Source organism: Triticum urartu, chromosome 1 (assembly GCF_003073215.2).
Source record: "Triticum urartu cultivar G1812 chromosome 1, Tu2.1, whole genome shotgun sequence".
NCBI classification, from domain to species: Eukaryota; Viridiplantae; Streptophyta; class Magnoliopsida; order Poales; family Poaceae; genus Triticum; species Triticum urartu.
In genome coordinates, this window is record NC_053022.1 from 370,250,023 (window position 1) to 370,261,876 (window position 11,854).

Consider the following 11,854-nt stretch of genomic DNA (forward strand, 5'->3'; position numbering starts at 1 on the left):
CTATCCATCCGTGCCCATGTTTGCAATTATGGAGTGGCCTAGCATGACTTAATCTTGCTCTACTTTTGCTATAAAATGTTCCTGGTAGATTGTTTACATGTTAATCAATTTTGCCATGGATGTTGTAGTTGATCCATGGATGCTATGAACTTGTTCTTGCTTTGTTTAGCTTCATGATCATGTATTCTTGTCGTAGGTATGCTTAGCTTGTCATGCAATGCCTTTTGATGAGTGAATCGAGCTCGCAAAGATGCCTTCATTACTCTGTTTGTGCCATGCCCAGTTTTCTGCTAAGTCTGAATCTGTTAACGAAACTTGCTATGTTTACATGGGTGCCATCATGTCTTTTGTGCCTTTTGGCTTATGGTCAGTAAGGGACTTCTGTTCTATGCTTTGAGTAGATTCATGCCATGCCTTTGTTTGCTATGATATGTTCCTGTAGCATGTTGTTTTCTAGCTCTAAACTTTTCTTCCTGATGTTAATTTCTGGCATGTTGTTATTTTCACTAAGTCTGTGATGCTGATATCTTTTGCACTTTTGCCATGCTTTTTTGTACCTGCTATTGTGTGATTTAGCCGTAGCTCAGTGTTCATCTTTTGTCAAGGCATCTTGAGTGGATCACTGCCATGTGCTTTGTTGCTATGTTGGAGTGCAGTAGCTTAGTTTCTTGTTGCATTCTAGATGGCAATCATGCTGTTAATCGTAGAATTGAGCCATTATTGTTTTGCTTGCCATTTGCAAATCGTGCATCCGATTCCGGTGATCTTTATATCGATTTCGACCGAAATCAACTCATCTTTCCAGCGGCACTCTTGGTTTGCCAAGTAGGCCTGGTTCAATCTTTTCCTTCAGGAGCACGCATATGCATTGCATATCACATCCCGCATATCATGCCATGTTTTGCATCATGTTGCTTGCGCATTGCATCGGATTGATTGTTGGTCTTTGCTTGTGTTCTTGCTTTGGGTAGAGCCGGGAGACGAGTACGTGATGAGGAACCCGTTGATACGCTTACGAGGATCAAGCTTTCGTCAACTCGGAGAACTTTGCAGGCAAGATGACCATACCCTCGAAATCACTTCTATGTTTGCTTGCTAGTTGTTCGCTCTATTGCCATGTCGCGATACCTACCACTTGCTATATCATGCCTCCCATATTTCCATTACAAGCCTCTAACCCACCTTTCCTAGCAAACCTTCGTTTGGCTACGTTACCGCTTTGCTCAGCCCCTCTTATAGTGTTGCTAGTTGTAGGTGAAGTTGAAGTTTGTTCCATGTTGGAACATGGTTATTGTTGGGATATCATTATTAATATCTTTTTTACTTTAATGCATCTATATACTTGGTAAAGGGTGGAAGGCTCGGCCTTATGCCTGGTGTTTTGTTCCACTATTGCCGCCCTAGTTTCCGTCATACCGGTGTTATATTCCTTGATTTTGCGTTCCTTACGCGGTTGGGTATAATGGGAACCCCTTGACAGTTCGCCTTGAATAAAACTCCTCCAACAAGGCCCAACCTTGGTTTTACCATTTGCCACCTAAGCCTTTTCCCTGGTTCCGCGGACTCAAGGGTCATCTTTATTTTAAACCCCCGGGCCAGTGCTCCTCTGAGTGTTGGTCCAAACTAGAGCCCCTTGTAGCGCCACCTCAGGGGAAACTTGAGGTTTGGTTTTAGTTGTACGGATTGCTTATCCGGTGTGCCCTGAGAACAAGATATGTGCAGCTCCTATCGGGATTTGTCGGCACATTCGGGTGGTCTTGCTGGACTTGTTTTACCATTGTCGAAATGTCTTGTAACCGGGATTCCGAGTCTGATCGGGTCTTCCTGGGAGAAGGAATATCCTTCGTTGACCGTGAGAGCTTGTGATGGGCTAAGTTGGGACACCCCTGCAGGGTTTTGAACTTTCGAAAGTCAGTGCCCGTGGTTATGGGCAGATGGGAATTTGTTAATGTCCAGTTGTAGAAAACTTGACACGTAACTTAATTAAAATGAATCAACTGCGTGTGTAGCCGTGATGGTCTCTTTTCGGCGTAGTCCGGGAAGAGAACACGGTCTCGTGTTATGCTTGAACGTAAGTAGTTTCAGGATCACTTCTTGATCATTTTAGCTTCTTGACCATGCTTTGCTTCTCTTCTCGCTCTCTTTTGCGTAAGCTAGCCACCATACATGCTAGTGCTTGCTGCAGCTCCACCTCACTACCTTTCCTACCCATAAGCTTAAATAGTTTTGATCACGAGGGTGTAAGATTGCTGAGTCCCCGTGGCTCACAGATACTTCCAAACAGATGCAGGTACCGACGATGCTAGTGCAGGGGACGCTACCGAACTCAAGTGGGAGTTCGGCGAGGATTCGGGCCGTTACTATGTTTCTTTTTCGGATGATCAGTAGAGGAGCCCAGTTGGGTCAATCGGGGATCTAGCATTGGGGTTGTCTTTCTTTATTTTGGTTCCGTAGTCGGACCTTGATTGTATTCTGGATGATGTATGCTATATTTATGTATTGTGTGAAGTGGCGATCGTTAGCCAACTCTTTATCCCTTTCTTATTCAGTACATGGGATGTGTAAAGATTACCCCTCTTGCGACATGCCTACCGTGCGGTTATGCCTCTAAGTCGTGCTCCGACACGTGGGAGATATAGCCGCATCGTGGGTGTTACAAGTTGGTAATCAGAGCCTTCCCCAACTTAGGAGCCCCCTGCTTGATCGAATCATTGACGTTGTTGAGTCTAGAAAAATGTTTTGAGTCTTATAGGATTATATGTATCGGAGAGTAGGATTCTTTTTACTCCTCAATCCCTTCGTTGCTCTGGTGAGGCCTCCTGACGTAGAGTTTTGACTCCTCTCTTCTCAACTTTCACTAAAAAAAATTTAGGATCACGCGGGTATCTTGGAATCGTTCCCATGGTTTTGTGATGAGAACTTTGTTCTTGGTGCCTCCTGACATTTAGGGGTTGTGGCAGTGTCCCGGGGAGTTGAGCTCCAAGGTGTTGTCATCACAATTTTATCGTTGCAGTTCTGGAATACCTGAGTTCACCGACATCGAAAATCTCCTTTATGTAGTTGTTGGTGAGATAACCTCGACGCCACCCAGTACTGGGGCGGGAGTTCGGGATTATTGCCATAACTCGTATAACAGATGCTTTTCAAAGGTTGAGGTAAATGATTTCCGAAGGTTTCTTGGTTATGTGTTGAAGGATTGATACAGCTGGATGTAGGATTTGCTAGTTTTGGGTAAGATATTATGCTTCCCCTGTATCCCCAACACCTGATTGCATAACCAGAAAGTTTCGGGAGTTTCATAGGTGGGAATTCATGTAGCTGTAGTATTTCTTCCCGCAGATATTTGGTTTGTGATTGGGTAATCCTTACCAATTATTTGTTCATATTCATACCTTGTTGCTTTATTCATCTACCCTTATCTAAGTGGCTTCTCAACTTATGGAAGTGTGATGATTTACTTTCGAATTCATTCGTTCATTCTTGTTCGAATGTTAAGGCTATACGTTGCAATTTTGATCCATTGATTCAGCTTGAATATATGTCTTTCAAGAAGCTAACGGATGTCAACCTCTTCAGGATGGCTCCTCCAACGCGTCAGAATCCGGAACCTCCACCACCACCTCCCCTCCGGAGGCATGGCAAGCTGTCATGGCCGCCACCAACGCCAACACTCAGATGCTTTTGCAACTCTTGCAAGAGCGTAACTAAGGAAATCAAGGCCAAGGCAACAATCAAGCTCAGTTTGCTACCCTCAATCAATTCCTCACAAACCAGCCGAAGTCCTTTAGTAACTGTGTCGAGGCCACAGACGCCGACGACTGGCTCGTGGATATCTGCAAACATTTTGAGTGTAGCAATGTCAGGCCTGAGGAATTTTTCAAGTTTGCTTCGTTTGAACTCAAAGACCAAGCTGCTGAGTGGTATCAACAATACAAAGATTCCAGAGGAGGTCGTGTGATTACCTGGGATGATTTCTGCCGAGACATCAAAGCTCACCACATTCCACAAAGTGTTGCTGAGAGTAGCTCGAGGAGTTCCGCAATCTCAAGCAAGGCAGCATGTCTGTTTACCAATACAACATCCTGTTTTAGAGGCTCGCTCGCTTCGCCAAACAAGACGTCCCTGATGAGAAGAGCATGATTTATCAATTCAAAGGTGGCCTCAGAGAAGATCTGCAATTAGCTCTCGTGCTTTTTGAGCCGACCAAGTATGATGAATTCTACAACATGGCACTAAAGCAAGAGGACGCTCAGCTCAAGTGCGATGCTTCTAAGAAGAGAGTCAGGGATGCAACTCAATCGTCTTCTTCATCTCAAGTGGCAGCTAAGCAACAGAAGTTCTAGTTGCCTCCTCCTCCTCCGTTCCGTCAGCCTTATCAGCAGAAGAGCAAAGGTGGCAATGGATCTTCCCACCCACCCCACCCAGGCTATCAGAACAAAGCGCAGTTTCATGCTCCAAGGTCAAGTGCTCCTTATCATAGTCCGCTCTCAGAGGTTACTTGCAACAAGTGTCAGCAGAAAGGGCACTATGCAAACAAATGCTTCAACCAAAGGCGCCTTCTGCCTGCTCCTCCTCCTGTGAGATCTGCCAACAATGCAGTGGTCAAGCATAATCCCAAGCATGCTAAGGTCAACATGATGAGCGCAGCTCAGGCAGAGGACTCTTCAGAAGTGATCATGGGTAACCTTACAATTAACTCTTTCCCTACAAAAGTATTGTTTGATACGGGTGCATCGCTTTCTTTCATTTCAAGACCTTTTGTTGCCAAGCATGAGTTTGTTACCGAAAAGATTCTTTCCCGTTGAAGATTGTGTCTCTGGGCAAGCAGATGACATCTAATATTTGCGTCCCAGATGTGTCTACCAAGATGGGTGACTATAAGTTTCTGTCTTCTCCTATTGTTCTTGGTGACTCAGATATTGATCTAATTCTTGGCATGGACTGGCTTTCTAAGCACAAGGCTCAGCTTGATTGTGTTGCCAGGCAGATTCAATTGATACACTCGTCTGAGGATGTGATCATCTATGCCGCTCGTGATGAAACCATTCGGCTGTTTTCTCTCAATGAGAAGGGCGAGTTGAATGCCATCTCTCAGATTCCAGTCGTTTGTGAATATCAGGACGTCTTTCCAGAAGAGCTTCCAGGAATGCCTCCTCATGGGCCAGTTGAATTCATCATCGATCTTGAGCCTGGCACGGAACCTGTTTGCAAACGTCCTTACAAGCTTGGACCAAAAGAGTTGAAGGAGCTGAAGAAACAACTCGATGAATAAGAGCGTATGGGTCTGATTCGACCGAGTTCTTCTCCATGGGGTTGTGGTGTTCTTTTTGTCAAGAAGAAGGATGGCACGGACCGACTTTGTGTCGATTACCGTCCATTGAACAAGAAAACAATAAAGAACAAGTACCCACTTCCCAACATCAATGAGATTTTCGAGCAACTTAAAGGTGCTCAAGTATTCTCCAAGCTTGACCTCTGTATGGGCTATCATCAGATTCACATTCGTGAACAAGATATCCCCAAGACAGCATTCAGAACAAGTTATGCTTCTTATGAATATACTGTCATGTCTTTCGGCCTTGTCAATGCTCCTCCAACGTTCTCTCGCATGATGAACTTCATCTTCAACCCTTACACAAATGATTTCGTCTTGGTGTATCTCGATGATATTTTGGTCTTTTCCAAGAACAAGGAGGATCATGCCAAGCATTTGAGATTGGTACTCGACAAACTCAGAGAACATCAGTTCTATGCGAAGTTTTCAAAGTGTGTGTTTTGGCTTGATAAGGTTCTCTACGTTGGCCATATCATCTCCGCCAAGGGCATAGCTGTTAATCCTGAGAAGGTGTCTGCAATTGTGAATTGGGAACCGCCTCAGAATGTCAAGCAGCTCCGCAGTTTCCTTGGGCTTGCAAGCTGTTGTCGAAGATTCGTTGAGAATTTCTCTAAGATTGCAAAGACGCTTTCCAACCTCCTCCAGAAGCACGTCAAGTAAGTCTGGATGCCTGAATGTGACGTGGCTTTCAACACCCTGAAAGAGAAGTTAGTCACAACTCCTGTTTTGACTCCTCCTGATGAATCCAAACCATTCAAAGTTTTCTGTGATGTTTCCCTGCAAGGTCTCGGTGCTATGTTAATGCAAGAGAAGAAAGTTGTGGCCTATACCTCTCGCTAGTTAAAGCCCAACGAAAAGAACTACCCCACTCATGACCTCGAGTTGGCGGCAGTTGTCCATGCTCTACTAACATGGAGACATCTCTTATTGGGAAGGAAAGTGGACATCTTCACTGATCATAAGAGCCTCAAGTACATCTTCACTCAGCCCAACCTCAACCTCTGGCAGACTCATTGGGTCGAAATTATTGAAGAGTACAATCCGAGTATTGAATATACTCCAAGCAAGGCCAATGTCATTGTAGATGCTTTGAGCAGGAAGGCTTACTGCAACAGTTTAATTCTCAAGCCCTTCCAACCGGACCTTTGTGAAGATTTCCGCAAATTGAATCTCCAAGTTGTTGCTCAAGGCTTTCTGGCAAACCTCCAAGTCTCTCCTACTTTGGAAGATCAAATTCGTGAGGCACAACTTCTTGATGCAATGGTGAAGAAGGTGAAAAATGGGATTGCCAAGAGCCAACCCAAGTACAAGTGCTATCGCCTTGACGACAAAGATACTCTGTTCTTCGAGGATCGAATTGTGGTTCCTAAAGGTGATATACGTAAAGTCATTATGAACGAGGCTCACAATTCCCTTCTATCCATTCATCCTGGAAGTACAAAGATGTACCATGACCTCAAGCAGTCGTATTGGTGGACTCGAATGAAGCGAGAAATTGCTCAGTTTGTGAATGAATGTGATGTCTGCAGAAGAGTGAAAGCAGAACACCAACGGCCAGCTGGTCTCCTCCAACCTCTTGCCATTCCAGAATGGAAGTTTGACCATATTGAAATGGACTTTGTGACTGGATTTCCCAAGTCCAAGCGTGGAAATGATGCTATCTTTGTTGTCAATGACAAGCTTACTAAAGTGGCTCATTTTCTTCCTATCAAAGAATCTATCATAGTAGCTTAGTTGGCAGAGCTATATACCTCCAGGATTGTTTCTTTGCACGGCATTCCACAGTTGATATCTTCAGATGATGGAAGCATCTTTACCTCTAAGTTCTGGGACTCCTTCCAGAAGGCCATGGGCACCAACATTCGTTTCAGCACAACCTTCCATCCTCAAACTAGTGGACAAGTCGAGCGAGTCAATCAAATCCTTGAAGATATGCTCAGGGCTTGTGTCATTTCCTTCGGTATGAAGTGGGAAGATTGTCTTCCATATGCCGAGTTCTCCTACAACAACAGCTTCCAAGCAAGCTTGGGCAAGGCCCCATTCGAGATTCTCTATGGCAGAAAGTGCCGTACTCCTCTTAATTGGTCAGAGACTGGTGAACGCCAACTTCTTGGCAATGACTTAATCACAGAAGCTGAAGAAATGTGTAAAGTCGTCCGTGAAAATCTCAAAGCCACGCAATCGCGCCAGAAAAGTTCCTATGAAAGCAAGCATTGTGACTTCGCTTTCGAGATCGGAGACCATGTCTACCTCCGCGTCTCTCCAATGAAAGGTACTCGTCGCTTTGGTATCAAAGGGAAGTTTACCCCTAGATACGTGGGTCCTTTCAAGATCATTGGCAAAAGAGGCGATCTCGCCTATCAACTTGAGCTTTTGTCCAACTTTGCAAATGTGCACGACGTGTTTCACGTGTCACAGCTTCGCAAGTGCTTCAAGACTCCTGACCGCACCATCAACTTCGAAGAGATTGATCTCCAAGAAGACCTATCTTAACATGAGCATCCCGTTGCTAGTCTTGAGGAAACCGAGCGCAAGACTCACAACAAGTCAATCAAATTCCTGAAAGTGAAGTGGTCACATCATTCCGACCGAGAAGCCACCTGGGAACGCGAGGACCACCTCCGTTCTGAATATCCGGAGTTCTTTCAGTCCTAGATCTCGGGACGAGATCCTTTCGTAGTGGTGGAGTGTTGTAACACCCCAGATGTAATTTGCTATATTTGTACCTGACTCTTGCCATTTTCGGCTCTAAGTTATGAGATTCCTCCGTGGTTGGGCTTTGTCTTCGTTTTGCATTTTGTTCATGTCATGCATTTCATATCATGTCATCATGTGCATCGCATTTGCATACCTGTTCGTCTCATGCATTCGAGCATTTTCCCTGTTGTCCGTTTTGCATTCCGACACTCCTATGTCCTCTGGTGCCCCCTTTTGCCTCTTTTCGTGAGCGGGTGTTAAACATTCTCCTAATGGACCGAGATTTGCCAAGCGGCCTTGGTACACCACCGGTAGACCGCCTGTCAAGTTACGTGCCATTTGGAGTCCGTTTGATACTCCAACGGTTAACGGGGAACCGTAAAGGCCTCGTGTGTGTTGCAACCCAACACCCCTCCAAAATGGCCCAATAACCCTTCCAAACCATCTCCATGCCCTACGCCATCGGATCACTATCGCGTGGCGGAAAACCGCACTCCATTTGGACACTCCAAACTCCCCCATATGTATATATATGTGATCCCCTCCAAATTTTTGCAATCTAACCCTAGCCCCGCTCCCTCTCCACTGCCGGACAAATCGCGCCGCCGCCCCGCGCCTATCACGCCTCGCCACCTGTCGCCTCCGCGCCACCCTCAGACGCCGGCCCGCAGGCCCGGAGCAGGCCCTCCGAGCCCGTGCCGCCCTCGCGCCTCCTCCCGAGCGCCCCGCCGCCAATCGCCCGCGTAACCTCCCGCGCTGGTCTCCGCCGCCGCCCGCCGTCCCTCGTCGGCCGCCGACACCCGCCTCACCGTCCGCACTCAGATCCGGTGGGTCCCCGCCGCCCGCGCCCTCACCGGACCCCACGAGCTCTGGATCCGGTGTTGGAACCTCCCCGACCGCCTCCTTCTTCCTCTCCGACGTACTCCGGCCACCGTCCCCGTCGTTCTCCGGCGAGATCCGCCGCTGCCTCGACTTCCATGCCCGGGAACCCTAGATCTGGAGGTCCTGATTTCCTCTAAGTCTTTTCCTGTAATTTTTTCAGGCTCTGTTCAACGCATCATAACTTCCTGCATGTAGCTCCATTTTGTGCGTGCAATATATCAAAATGTTTATCATGATGTTCTCTCCATTTTGTTCCATTGTGCCATGCTTGTTTGAGTCCATCTTGATGCCCAAATCGTTGATTCAAGAGTGCTATAAATTGTTAGGTGCTGTTCTTATCAGAGTATGATCATTTGTCATTTTTGCTACATTTGTTGTGTGCTGCATATGTGCATGAGCTCTACACGTGTTCTGATATATGTCATGCCATATTTACAGGGGTGTATGCCTTGTATTTTTGTGATCAATTTCGTGACTAGCACAAGCTTGCAAAGTAGCTCTCGTGATATTGCTGATTTCAGGGACTTAGGATTTCACTAAGTCATTTCCCTGCTGTTATTTTTATGCCATGTATTCATGTTGCTACAGAGAGATCCATGATTTATTTGAGTTTCTTCAGTAAGGATGATTTGGACATATGGTTATGATCTATCCATCCATGCCCCTGTGTGCAATTATGGAGTGCCCCAGCATGACTTAATCTTGTTGTACGTTTGCTATAAAATGTTCCTGGCTGATTGTTTACATGTTAATCAATTTTGCCATGGATGTTGTAGTTGATCCATGCATGCTATGAACTTGTTCTTGCTTTGGTTAGCTTCATGATCATGTCTTCTTGCTGTAGGTATGCTTAGATTGTCATGACATGCCTTGTGATGAGTGAATCAAGCTCACAAAGATGCCTTCATTACTCTGTTTATGTCATGCCTAGTTTTCTGCTAAGTCTGAATCTGTTAACGAAACTTGCTATGTTTACATGGGTGCCATCATGTCTTCTGTGCCTTTTTGGCTTATGGTCAGTAAGGGACTTTTGTTCTATGATTTGAGTAGATTCATGCCATGCCTTTGTTTGCTATGATATGTTCCTGTAGCATGTTGTTTGCTAGCTCTAAACTTTGCTTCCTGATGTTAATTTCTGGCATGTTGTTATTTTCACTAAGTCTGTGATGCTGATATCTTTTGCACTTTGCCATGCTTGTTTGAACCTGCGATTATGTGATTTAGCCGTAGTTCAGTGTTCATCTTTTGTCAAGCATCTTGAGTAGATCACCTCCATGTGCTTTGTTGTTATGTTGGAGTGCCGTACTTAGTTTCTTGTTGCATTCTAGATGGTATCTTGCTATTAATCACAGAATTGTGCCATTCTTGTTTTGCTTGCCATTTGCAAACCGTGCATCCGATTCTGGTGATATTTATATCGATTTCGACCAAAACAAACTCATCTTTCTTGAGGAACTCTTGGATTTCCAAGTAGATGCCTGGTTCAATCTTTTCCTTCCGGAGCACGCATATGCATTGCATATCACATCTCGCATATCATGCCATGTTTGCATCATGTTGCTTGCGCATTGCATCGTGATTGATTGTGGGTCCTTTGCTTGTGTTCTTGATTTGTGTAGAGCCGGGAGACGAGTACGTGATCGAGGAACCCGTTGAGTACGCTTACGAGGATCAAGCTTTCGTCAACTCGGAGAACTTTGCAGGAAAGATGACCATACCCTTGAAATCACTTCTATCTTTGCTTGCTAGTTGTTCGCTCTATTGCCATGACACGATACCTACCACTCGCTATATCATGCCTCCCATATTGCCATTACAAGCCTCTAATCCACCTTTCCTAGCAAACCGTTGTTTGGCTATGTTACCGCTTTGCTCAGCCCCTCTTATAGCGTTGCTAGTTGCAGGTGAAGTTGAAGTTTGTTCCATGTTGGAACATGGTTATTGTTGGGATATCATTATTAATATATTCTTTACTTTAATGCATCTATATACTTGGTAAAGGGTGGAAGGCTCGGCCTTATGCCTGGTGTTTTGTTCCACTCTTGCCGCCCTAGTTTCCGTCATACCGGTGTTATGTTCCTTGATTTTGCGTTCCTTACGCGGTTGGGTGTTATGGGAACCCCTTGACAGTTCGCCTTGAATAAAACTCCTCCAGCAAGGACCAACCTTGGTTTTACCATTTGCCATCTAAGCCTTTTCCCTTGGGTTCCGCGGCCTCAAGGGTCATCTTTATTTTAAACCCCCGGGCCAGCGCTCCTCTGAGTGTTGGTCCAAAACAGAGCCACTTGCAGCGCCACCTCGGGGAAACTTGAGGGTTTGTTTTAGTTGTACGTAGTGTTCATCTAGTGTGCCCTGAGAACGAGATATGTGCAACTCCTATTTGGATTTGTCGGCACATCGGGCGGCTTTGCTGGTCTTGTTTTACCATTGTCGAAATGTCTTGTAACCGGGATTCCGAGTCTGATCGGGTCTTCCTGGGAGAAGGAATATCCTTCGTTGACCATGAGAGATCCATGCTTTATTTGAGTTGCTTCAGTAAGGATGATTTGGACATATGGTTATGCTCTATCCATCCGTGCCCATGTTTGCAATTATGGAGTGGCCTAGCATGACTTAATCTTGCTCTACTTTTGCTATAAAATGTTCCTGGCAGATTGTTTACATGTTAATCAATTTTGCCATGGATGTTGTAGTTGATCCATGGATGCTATGAACTTGTTCTTGCTTTGTTTAGCTTCATGATCATGTATTCTTGTCGTAGGTATGCTTAGCTTGTCATGCAATGCCTTTTGATGAGTGAATCGAGCTCGCAAAGATGCCTTCATTACTCTGTTTGTGCCATGCCCAGTTTTCTGCTAAGTCTGAATCTGTTAACGAAACTTGCTATGTTTACATGGGTGCCATCATGTCTTTTGTGCCTTTTGGCTTATGGTCAGTAAG